Raw genomic sequence first — 13,076 nt, forward strand, 5'->3', positions numbered from 1 at the left:
GTCAGCGTGCTCCAAAATTCTTCAGTCTGTCTGTAGCTTTAACATGATGCATCATCCTCACTGGAGATGAGGAGACGCAAACCTTTAACATTTCAGAAACACACATTTCTACTCTGCAGTTCACAAAGCCTTTCCCTTCAGAGGTTGGAGTAGGGAGGAAAATAATCTGTGTTTCTGTGTGTGGGGGCTTTCTATATTTTATAGGTGACTTATAGAGAATCTCTGCAGTTGTGAGCGTTACGGTTAGAGTTAGGGACACTGTGAGCCAACAGGATGCAAAAAAAATAAAAAAAACAAACAGATGAAAATGCGCAGGACTGAACTGCTGCCACTGCAGCTGTGTCACACATTTATCATTCCAGCCCTGATCATGTTCACAAGATGTCTAATTCACCGTTTGACTAAACAGGCTTTCCTAGTCAACTAATTAAAGTTAGAACCCTTAAACTTTTAATTAAATCCAATCTCGATTTTGATACATGTTATGGTATTTACATTCTGTAATTACTTCTCTATATGGTAGTTTCCACTGTTAGTGGCGCAGTCTGCAAAATTCAGTATTACAGTCATTTTATCTAATCACTATGCCATCAGGGCTGTATTACGAATAAAATGCTGCTTAAATAAAAATTATTGAACTGGGCTGTCCATACATGGGGTTTATTGTGAACAGTCACAGGTAACACATTGTATTTGTCAGCGACGTTATACGGACAGCTATCGTCTGTCAAAAATGCATCTCAAAACCAGAGAACGGTCAATTTCGATCATTCTAATATAGCAGGGATAATGCAATGAGACGGAGCAGCCACAGGGAGCTCTGAGCTGAATGGTTAACGTGAGTCATCCCACACTTTGTTTGGACTGAACAGCTTTGTCTCTCGATTGGGGGAGAAGAAAAAGAAAATCATCCAAACTTCACTTGCCCTTTCCAGCATCATCACAGCTCACTACCTCTCTTTTGAATTTGGCTGCCTGCCAAAGTGGTTTGTACATAAGCAAAACTGCCATCCCTGGCCAAGACACAGGGTCATTTGGCTGCTCGATGGTGTCAATTTCCTGTCCAGCTCAATAGACAGACAAACAGATGACATGGCACTTTAAAGATGTTTTGTAAAGGAAAGGTGATGGCATCTGCTTGATGACTAACTGTTTTCTTTCGCTTGGCTGTCATCTAAAAGTGGGAACTTTTCTCATCTGTTCCTCTTATGAAATAACAAGGACACATACAAACACACGGGTAGGATAGAACAGAGCAACACAGAACAGGACAAGAGAAGAAACCTAAGCAGTCTGGCTATGTGGTTACGCTAATGAAGATATGTCAGAAGGTGAAGTTGCTCTAATGGCTGCAGACCCCTCCCAAAACAAAGCTTATATGTATTTAGTGGTAATTAGCAAATGTTAGCATGCTAACATGTTATGTAAAGACTTATGGTAAACATTATACCTGCTAAACAGGTTGCAGGGTCATTGAGCATGTTAGCAGCGTCATGGAGCTGCTAGCTCGACTATAGTCTTGTTCTACAGTCTGTGGTACAGCCTCAGCCCCGTCTTGTAATTCGTGGACTGACAGCTGGAGACTGCCCATCACTCTGTGGTCAGGGATGACCATCAGCCATCAACTTTGGCTTGGTAATCTGTTGCCCCATAACAACAGAAACCACAAAGAGCAGTGGGGGAGGGAGTCTCTCTCATATCTTTTTGACATTGCTTTCAATATCCCAGGAAGCCAGTATCACTGAAGGATTAACATTCATGGCTTGCACGCAGGCTTCCCTTCCGTATAATCACCTTTTGATATCCCCCTTCAGAGACGTTAACGTCATCGCCACTGACCTTTATAGCCGGAATATAAATAATGCATTACGGTAGGCTGTGCGGTGAATAGATAAAAGCTTAGAGGCAAACACCACACTGATGTAATGAGTTTGTGGGTGGTGTTTCAAGGGGTGGGTGTGTGTGTATGCAGCTAATCAGCGGCTCCTGCACCGGGTCAGGCTTCTGGGTGGGAGGGTGGTGGAGCAGAGGCTGCTACATCTTGTTCATCGTAGATTCAGTTTATTTGCGCCAAGAAGCTGCTGCAGTAAATAGATACTCTACTGGTGAACTCCCCCCCCCCCCCCTCCGCCTTTCTGTGCTGCTCCGAGTTTAGCGTGAAAAACATATTTCACTGACACACTCTGGCTCGCTCCTTCAGCAGCGTGCATCAGGGAAGAGCGAGAGATAAAAGAGAGGTGATGACACGCCAGAGTACTACAACTAAAAACATCACCAGTTAGATGGAAATCTAGCAAACACAAGTTTCAATCCATTGCTTGAGTCACAGTCTAGAGAAGAGGGGTTTTGAGCCTTGCAAGAATGACCCCTTAAATCAGAAGTGTCCCAGCAGCTTGTCCTGTCAGTATTTAAAAAAACAATTTATGACGTAACGATAGCGAACAAAGCTGTTAGCTTTCAGCTCAGCAGCCACGGAGGAGATTGAGAGCTTTAACTGTGACTGCATAGCAACATAACATTGCCTGTATAATGTGCTTACTTTTGAATGTAGTGATTCTTTTGAGAATAATAATCAAGTGATTAATTATCTCACAAAATGTGAGCTACAGTAAATAAGTCTTTAGCTAGCTATAGCTGAAGCTTGAAGGTCTTTGAAGTTGACTAAGTATTCAATGGGCACAATAAGCCTTGGTGAAACACCACTACTTTCTGTATGCGGTTTGCCCGCCGCAGTCTGCTAGCGTTGCAGTGCTGCTCTCCTTTACCACAGGTGCACTGCATAGCTGTACATTTACTACTTTTGTCTCCTCTGTCTTTCCATAAATCACAATGTGGTGAGTTCCTTTACTAAAATTGCTGCCTAAAGATGTTGTTTGTCATATACACAACATGCACAACCCACAAATGCAGAGTGAGTTTCCGTTATCACATCTTACAAACAACCAAGCAGGCAGCCTGTCATTCACTGTGTCAGTCAGCCAGCAAGCACCAAAGTCACCAGATAAATCTTCTAGCTTTAATCAAGCAGAAGAAGCTACTGCCGAGGAGCGGCTAAATATAACTTGCATCATAATCAAACACAGCAGAGTGGGGCCTTCGTTCACCTCCATTGCAACAAGGATGCTTAACGATCCAGCTGAACCCTTCATGTCTTTACATTCTGTTTGAACAAAGTACCTTCTCCCGTCACTAGCTGCCATGCGTTAAAGCTGAGCAATACATGGTTAAAGTAACACACCCTGGCAGAGAGTCAAGGAGCATAAGTAGAGCTTTTCCAAACCAGGAACATTCACAAGTACACATTAGCGCACAGAGGCAGCTGTCAGAGAAGTGACGGAGCAACGATGTGAGGCAATAAGCAAAGCACCAAACCACTTCTCTGTCTAGCAAACACAGGAACAAAGACACAAAAGCAGAGAAAGGCAAACTAAAATCACAAACCTTCTTCAAATAACAGTTCACAAAGCGCTCTGACAATCAAACAATAGCAGAGAACGAACAGGTTAATTTAACAGATAGAAATTCACAACAGTGGTTATCTCACAGCACAAGTTTCAACTAAAAACAAGACACCACCAAAAGGAAAAAGATATAGAGGGTGAACAGCATATAAGCGTTGAGGTAAAGACGCAAGTGATTTGAAATGTACAGAGAACCAGAGGCAGAATAGAGATGAGATCATTCCAAGTTGCGCAAGACGTCCAAGAGCCTCTCACAGCACTGAGGTCACCATTAGCCAGTTCCTAGCACACAGTGTTGGCCATCTGATAGCCCTTAAATAGCATCATCTCCAAACAATAAGTGATATTACACACAGAGGGTTATTCTTCCCTCCCCCCCCCCCTCTGTGTGTGTTTGTCTAAATCCATGAGGTAATATGACATTTGACGACTCCAGAATTGGATCGAGGACATCTGGTTTATGTTAGTCTCTCTGTTGTGTACTTCTCTCGCTCTCTTCCCTCCCCTCCATCTCCCCCGCTCTCATTGATTTCATTCTCAGGCGCGCTAAACTAAAAACCTTCCCTAAAATAACATGAAATCCGCCAAGGCCCAGCTTCAGTAACACAGTTTGGTGAGTGGAGAGACCAAATAAGTGTGACAATGACAATCTATTGGCACACAAGAGAAGGGTTATGGGAGTTTTTGTGACAGTTACGCTCCAAGTTCTCGGCAATAAAGCTTTCTTAACAAAGACGCTGAGCAATGAACAAACGTGATTTAAAGTAAATGATGTGCAAAGTGTCACCATGGTGATTCTGCGGCGGTGAAAGCTTGAAATAAAGTCTAAATATAAAATTCAAGGGTGGAAAGTGCAGTTTTTCGTCTCTGTGTCCTCTGATTCACTGGCTTACAAACACTTATTTTAGATGCACTTTGCAAGAAGAAGCAGAGGTATCTGTGTGTGAGTTTGTGTGCTTTGTGTTTGTGTGTCTGAAGCTCATCAATTAGATAGAAAGCAGGCTGGCTGATGGAAGGCGCTCTCAGCTACAGAGCAGCTGTGCAGGTGGAGAGGCATCAGGGGTCTGTATCACAAAGTAAGTTAGTCTTTTTACGTTTTCAACACATTCAGGATTATTTTCAATAGTCCTCCTGCCAAAGCAGAAAGAAAGTCTGCAAAATAAAGTGCTGAACAGAAGGGGAAGAATGTGAAAATAGCTCATGAAGTGAAGAGGAAATAGTCATGATATAAATAAATAATAAAAACATAAATGACATCATATCTGACAGACGCAAGGAGATAAAATAGCACCTGACATTGGTCATATGCTAAACCCTAACTATAAACAGCACTTTTTCAGCCCGACTGTTTCTACTGTGAGTGTGTGGTGAGCGTTTCCACTGGAAACCAGTGTCCTTGTCTAGACTCCGCCACCTGAAGCTATGCAGTTTGGTATAATGCACACCAAAGGGGCTTCCCAGCGTGAGGGGCACGTGTTGGAGCTTGTCAAAACACATGTCTCGCACCTCCTTGGTCCACACAAGTGTTCCACAGTTGAGTCCCGGAGATGAAAAACAAATCCAAATTTCCCCCAAGTAAGCCTGCTCTCCGGCCCACGTCGAGTTTCCTCTTTCTCTGCCCTCATCTGCATGACGTCTGGCTGCAATCAATCCCTCTTTTGTGCATGAGCAATCTGATCGGCACTTTTCTCTCCGAAAAATATCCAAGAGAAAGATTTGGATTTTTGCCCCAAGAGCGACACAAGACGGTCAGAAAACCTTGATTAGCTGTCATCATTGCAGAGCTGTGACTAATCTTCCGCTGCTGATTTGGACAAATGGTGGAAAGCTGTGTATTTAGGCTGTGAGACACGCTTTACTTCGAGTGTTGTGTCGCCAAAGAACTTGTTGTTGTGATGAGAAGGAAATTAAACCACAAGTAGTCAGCAGTTTCTCTAAACTAAAAACGGCTACACACAGGATTCATAGAAATACTTGAAGCTTGACAGTTTCGGGGGCCTGCCAGACATATGCATATCCTGTAAACGCTTAAATGACTAAATATTCAGCCTGCTTTAGTTTAACTCACGGGCACTGCAGTGGAGCTGGAAATATTCTGGGTGTTGTCATTAGCGAAGCAGCCTGAGAGTCACAGAGCTGCATAATTCAGAACGAAATAAAAAATTGTGATCTCACTCACTTTTAGCTCCATGTAAAGTGTGAACTCATGTGTGAGCCTATATCACATCTATAAACAAGTGCTAAAGATTACGCACTCCTCAGCCATTGTGTGCAAATACATCTTTGCGTTTTACTCCCAGTTCAAGTGTGCCTGCATCTGCTGCTCTCTCCTGATTTGGATCACGCCACTCTTGCCTGGAGAAAAATGATCTGCAGTGAATGTAAGATGAGGCTGGGGGTGCCGTAGATGTTTGTGTATATTAAGTACATGTGTTTGAGTGTTTGTGTGTGGATTAAGAAAAAACAAAAATGCCTGGGGAAATGGCTGGTATTTGGTAGAAAGAGGCAACACAGATTTATTCCTATATAGGACCGGGGCGGTGGCTTTAAGCAGTACAATAACAATACTGGCACGGACAAAGAGGATACAATGGAGGAAAGAGGATGCAGAGGAAGACGGAGTGCAGCATTCATAGAGAAGCAGAACCGTACAGTATGCAGAGAGCAAGGAGAAAGAAGGGAGACAGAATACAATGAGAAAGAATGCATGGCGGGAAGAACACTTTGTATTTTTAGTTAGTTTGCTTTGGGGGGTTTCCCACCACAGCTCTAATGTAAAACCCTTTCTTAACATGTCAGAAACACCCTGACGCTGCACAGCATTTCTGAAATTTCATAATCAGCGGAGCATCTGCAAAACGGTGACTGAATTGAACTAAAGGAAGGAGGAGGAGGGAAAACATTAGTTGAGTGAGACAAAGACAGACAGAGTCGGTAAAAAAAAGTGGGGGTGCACGTGTCCCAGCCAATGGTGTGTTCACCCTAGATGTTCCTCCCATCCCACCCCTGCCTCCTCAATCAGCTGCAACCTTGAGGGGGCCGAGCCTGCCTGTGGGGGAAAGCAGAAGAAAGAGAGGAAACGTGTGTGGATGTGGTTGCGAAGGGCCCTGGTGTATGGGTAGATGTGTGTGTTTTTCATAAATGTACATGTGACTTGATTTAAAATCGATAAGCAAAGAAGCTTGCTATACTGCAGCTAGCTCTAACCTCTGGTTCAGTGAAAAACACTGCAGTATCAGTGCTGAGTGTCTTTATTTCATACAACAAGGAACAAATGAGTTCAGTTCAATGATAGACAGAAATCACTACCTTTTAAAGACATTGTGAGTTTAGGGCCAATGTCACTTTTCTACAACCTCTGGACCTTTTGTTGTCATTACGGAGTGATGAATTTAGGGAATTAAATGACTTTGATATATACAGCATGGTGGGAAGCACAAGTCAATGTCTGCAAATGTTCTGATCAACAGTCCAAAAACCAAAGATATTCAGTTTACTATAGAAGACAGCAAATATTCACATTTGGGAAGCTGAAACTAATAAATATCTGACAATTGATATTGTCCTGAATAAAGGCAGCATCCATTGTATGTGAAAAATAAAGTATGCTTTGTGTAGTTTAATTTCTTCGTTCAACTGCTGAATGTGGTGGATATTAGAGAGCCGTACCTCTGTAACCATGGGTCAGTGGAATTTGCTACTGCTATTGAGATACAGAGGGACTAATGGCTGTGTGGTTACTATTTTTCTAACCATGACTCCAGAGGCAACCTAAAAGGAAAAAAATGACTTCCTGCTGATTGGAAGTCAGTTCAGTTTAAACCTAGCTATAGGTTTAGTATATAGTATAGCAGGGTGCTGCTAAACAGAGTGTGCAGTCTCACTTTACCTGTCTGTCTTGTCTCAATGATAAACAAACAGCGTCTAAACATGGTTATGGAGTTACACTTAAAATATGTTGTGTATATTAAAATCCTTGTGCCAACATTTTTTGGGGGTTTGAGGCAATGTTTCATAAATGTTTCTTCCAGAAGTGGTAGAATCAGTGTGATTGAAGCATTAACATGTGAAAGACAGAGCGCGTCACAGACTTCAAGCTAACCGTGAGAACAAGCCCTGTGAACAACGCCTCAGGAAGCCTTTCCCAGGCTGTACGCAGTGTCAGGCAGAATGAAAGCACAACTGCCTGCAGTTTCTTGTTTGTTTACAACACTACTATAAGAAGATCTGATGCATTCCATAAGGGAGGGATCCCTGGGGACCTGCAGCGGCACAAGATACAGACACAAATCAGACTTGTGTACGTGGTTTGCTCATCTACAATGGATTCCATATGCAAATAAACTGTTGCAGTGAAAGAGCGTGTCTGTGCTTGTTGTCTGTTGGTCCGTGAGGGAAAGTCCCGGTCCTCTGTATTGTGTCACGTCAAGCTCTTAAATAGGCAGGTAAGCAGGAGATGTGGAGGCTGTGGGGCTGAGAAACACTTCCTCTCCAGTTTTCCGCATCAAAGGCATCAAGATTCATGCATGGTCGCTCCAATTACAGGCTCTTTTGTGACTTGTGTGTCAAACACACTTGTGTGTCAAACACAAGTCAAAGTAGATTTGAACTCACTGTGTCACAGTGCTGTCATTTACATTAGGACAAACTCTGGTAGGATCACGCGTGTGCTCTATGGTGCTTAAGTTGCCCCATCAGTATCTCTCACATATAGACTTTACTTGGTTGGGCCGCCCAGGTATTTGTGTCTTTTCGGCGACTTTATAAAACGTACTGCTGATGGAGAAAGTCAATGGAGCAGACACATACAAGGAGAGAGACAGGCGGGGCACACCATTATGTTTGCAGCAGAGGTGTAGGTGTGTGCGTGAGGGGAAAGGGAGCAGATTCAATTATTGAGTAAACACTAAAACACTGAAATAAGGTGGAAGAATTAAAATGTGAAATAAGATAGTAGAAATAGAAAATCTACCCCGCTAACAGATGAGAGATTAAATGAGTTACATGGCGGTAAGCAGAATAACTGCTTGACATCTTCTGTAAGGTATCACTTAAAAGTACAACCTTGAGTGGTTTCAAGCTGTATTCTACTTAATAATTACTGTACCAAACTAGACCTGTCATGTCTCCATAGAATTTATTCTGCAACAGCCATTTAATATAAATTTACATTTAGGAGTTTCATCTTTATATATTCTGCCATTGACGCACTAGATTCTGCTTTCTCACACACAGGAGGGATTTACAGGAAACGATGCATGTATGCAATTCTATTGAATCTAATTAATAAGCGTTTCATTCAATGTTACATTCCCTTCTGCCATTGCTTTAAATTAAAAGTGTTAAGCTGGCAAAAGAAAAAATTATATTTATAAGTAATAGGACCTATTTATAATAGTTTGTTTCTCAAAACCACGTCACGGTGAACAAAAGGTGAAAATAATAATTAATAAGTAAAATCACCACTGCTGCAAAACTAATGATTCAAATTCTACTTTCAATTATGCTGCTGTGCAATTTACATTAGATTGTAGGGCGATGAGTGTCAGGACTGATGTGAGTGCGAGAGCGGACAACATCTCTCAGCAACTTATTAGCCCTGAGTGGGTTTGTGTGTATGCATATACCTTATTAGTATTGATCTGTACACTGAAGAAATAAGCAGGCCTTCCAGAACATAATGGAGACCACAGACTCTGCTCTAAATTGTCCCACAAGATGTTTTCAGCATTAAAATGGTAATTGTAAGGTGACTGGTCATAGATTCAATCTTTTGGCTTTTGCAGGAAAAGAATCCTTGAGGATAATACTGAAATCGCCCTCCTTTCAGTTGGATACTGTAAGGTCACCAGCTTAATGTTTAAAATAAAGGGATCAATGAAGTCATGAGGTAAACAGGACACCTGCAATGCCCACCCGAAACCCTGTCCTTTCCCCTTTCCTTTGTTGACACTGAGAGCTCCAATCTCATCTTTCACTGTGAATGGCAAACAGAGATGCAAGCGGATCAATAGCTGAAAAAAAAGAGACAAAGCAGTGAAGATGCCCTGAGCTGTGAAAGCACAGGTTTCTGTTTACTGAAAAAGCTAACCATGTCACAAAGACAGGACGCTACAAATCAGCCAACCGTCACTGGCTGAGATGTAAGGGACATTGATAACTTTAAACACACGCAATGGGTGGAGAAATATATATCGTAGAGGGAACAAAATAGAGAAAGAGGGAAGCGGCGGCTGCAAATCACCCCCTGACCATTCATTACATCTGTCTCTATGCCTGAGCGTTTGTGTGTGTGTGTAGGAGGAGATTACATTTATGCCACGGGCCGGCCCACAGATGAAACACTGCTCGGGAGGTTGATTAGCCACATCAGTGAGACACGGCAAGGCAATGCTGTTGGACCAATTCCCATCTGCCTCCTGCTAAGCAGCAACCAAGGCCAGATCGACTTGTTTTGATCCTATAAGGGGCTTCTGTGCCTGTTGTCCTTGGCGAAATGCAACAGCACACGAGGCCCAAGCTACCGCAAAGACTGAGTTAGCACTGCAGCGAATAAAAAAGGTTGCCACCATTTTGTTAGTGACAGTGTAGTTGTTATAGCACACACACACACACACACACACACACACACACGAGTGTGACTGTAAAGAAATGAGAGAGGGCCAAATTTTTGTGAGATGACCATTCACAAGAAAGAAGCAGTGTTCCACAATGTGTGCACAGCTGTTAGCTCACAACAGTAGCAGTGAGCAGCAGAGGAAAAGTTGGACTGGATATAATAGTAATTGCTACATTGATCACACGTCAACATGACGCTCAGTGTGAAGCTTGAGTCTCTGTTGAGGAGTTTTTGATTAAATGGTGAACCACAGTATAATATGGAGGCTACAATGAAGTATTATGTTTGAAACAGATTCAGATTTTCGCTACCACTGTGAGAAAATCATCAGAGGCTGATGTCCCTAAACATCTGAGGTGTTCATTAATGCTTTTCTTTTAAAATAGCCTCAATTGTAATCTGCAACGTGGGATTTCAGAGAGCTAGCATGGGGAGAAATAATTCAGTGTATTAAAAATTTGTAATGCATTATGTAAGAAAGAAAGACGGGTAAATAAAGCAAATATACGACACTGTATTGCCCCCTAACAGGGCACATAATGCAATTTCTTGCTCCATGTAGGGCAGCTCTTTTACGTGTCATTTAAAATGTCTAATTCAACAAGTATTCAAGTGAACTGACTGCCATTTGTCCCAGTCGGTTCTTGAGCTGAACAGCCTCTTTTGAACAGGGTGAAAGAATATTTGAAAGTTTCAGTATTCTCTTAAGGGTCTCAGCTAAAATACAAGATGAACGGTTTTCAGAACAGTTTGATACATGTGCAGTAAGTGTGTTTCTAGCCCTATGTTTTTATCTGCAATTTCAATATGTGCATGAAAACATTTGTGGAAACAATGTGAATTTAAAAAAATAAAAAAGCAGAAATATCAGAAAAACAGATTATATGCTTGGCTGAGGTGGAAAACCTGGTGGATCAATAAAGGCTTAATGGCATTCTACTGGACAATTAGCACCACCAGCTGTTTATCTCAATATGGCCAAATCCTAATCATCTGAAATAAAATTTTAGGCTGAATCTGAATGGAAACTTGACTCATGTAGCAAATATCAACACATCCTGCTCACCAAGAGGGACAGAATAGAAAGAAAAGAAAAGCTAGGAATAAACTGTGAATACCAAAAGGACCCAGGTTTGGTCCTGAACACGCCTGAGCCCTTGGCTATGAAAATGTATACTATCAAGGTGGAAACAGTGCAGTCCCAGGGCTGCTGCTCAGCTCCATCTTGATAGAGGCCTCTCTGAAAGCCAGTCGTGTTCCCCCTCACTGTCCAGATTCTTATCTTTGTAATTGCCTTCCAGTCAGGGAGGAGCACTAGCGGAGCTGGCAGTAGCGCTGCCTGCCACCCACTCCAAGACAGGGGACATGCTTCAATGGGAGACTCTGGAGTGCTGGGGCCTTTAGTTCATTGCCAAGAGAGATGCCGCTCTGTCAGCTTCACCTGCGTTCAGGATCCAAATTTTGTCTCCCAAGGGTACTGCTGAAAGTCCTAAGTGAACAGGGCACTGCAGGTTTACTGATATGTGTCACAGGTCCAGGTACTGTCGTTCCACAACACAGGAGCTCAAGCCAAGAGTGCCTCGACATTGGTATTTGAGATTAGAGTCACATCTCTACATACTGTCCACAATGGCCAGATTGAGACCAGACAGAGAACCAACAAGTGTAAGTACAAGTGTACACACTGCCTAAGGCTGCCAAAATCACAGTCATGTTTAACAGGATTATACAACTATATCATTAGAGTGTAGCTATTTAACTAGATTTTTTTATTTTAACAAATTTATTGTTGTTTCATTTTTATGTATTCTTATAAAAGCTTGTATCTTGTTTTGTCTGACACAGATATATTCAGCTCACTATTACAAATGACAAAAAAAAAAAAAAAAAACATAAACCATCTGCAAATACTCACATTTGCAAACCACGGACTATTTGGCATTTTAGCTTAAAATATGATTTAAATGATTAAAGGCTCATCAGAATTGTTACCAATCCATTATCCAATTCACTAATCGATTATTCAGCTACTTGTTTCAGCTCTACTGACTGAGCATGTTGAGGATCCAAAGACAAAGTAACCAAAACAGAAAGACTGCTGTATGAAACAAGCTAGACACAACACCATGAGCTACAGACACTGTGAAAGGATGTGGCATTAGTGGTTTGCCATTTCCAGAGAAAGTCTCTACGCACTCAAGCACGAAGTGATCATGACAGGGGGCTTATGAGACTGATAATGATTAGTCGCTTTCATATGATTTTCATGTCCATTAATTAGGCTACCTTATTGCTATTCAACTCGAGGTCTTGAAAGAGAAAAAGTTACAAGGCAACATTTGATATAAGACGGCAGTGCAGCCGCTGTTGTTAGGATTAGACTCAAATGTGACTTTGTACAACTCAATCAGCCTAATCAAATTCTGCATATATAGCTTCAGACTCCACATTCCTTCTGTTTAATGCTGCGCAAACAACTGAGTCCCAGGATCCCAGAAAAACAAGCACCTCGATCTCTCAACTGGGCTGAATTCATCATCTGAAAGCTGGCAGGAAAATCAATGAAAACTAATAAAAGGGTCATGCAGCGTGAACACAGGCCTTATTTGAATTATGTCCAAGGATGCGGTCTGGTCCTATAAAGTGCCTGGTGTGCACTGTGCAGTACTGGCAGAAGTTAGTTGGTTGTATGCCCCGGGACTGTTATTGACTATGGGAATATTTGAAATAAAACATGGGTCATACAAAAAACAGCCACAACCAGCTTATCCTCATTTCTTTAATTGGTCTCAGCTACTATATGTTTACTGTGCGCTTTCATTTTCTAAATAACAGGAATTTTCGGGAAAGAGAAACTGTGACATATACATGAGACATAGTTCATGTGAATAATGACTTTCTGAGGCCAACTTATTCTAAGAGGATGAGTCTGGAGGGAGACAGCACTTCTGTCCCCTTTCTCTTAGAGCTCCTGTCCTTGGGGATGAGATTTCCAC

At 42.1% G+C, this 13,076-nt stretch overlaps 1 protein-coding gene across 1 annotated transcript in view; it reads right to left on the reverse strand.

Annotated features, from left to right (window-relative positions):
• The window catches only part of mgat5 (alpha-1,6-mannosylglycoprotein 6-beta-N-acetylglucosaminyltransferase), a 113,419-nt gene that overhangs the window by 81,367 nt on the left and 18,976 nt on the right, over window positions 1-13,076 (reverse strand). The window lies entirely within an intron of this gene.

The sequence above is a fragment of the Micropterus salmoides genome, unplaced genomic scaffold, assembly GCF_014851395.1.
Source record: "Micropterus salmoides isolate LMB-PRFRI ecotype aquatic unplaced genomic scaffold, ASM1485139v1 Ms_hic_scaffold_1, whole genome shotgun sequence".
NCBI classification, from domain to species: Eukaryota; Metazoa; Chordata; class Actinopteri; order Centrarchiformes; family Centrarchidae; genus Micropterus; species Micropterus salmoides.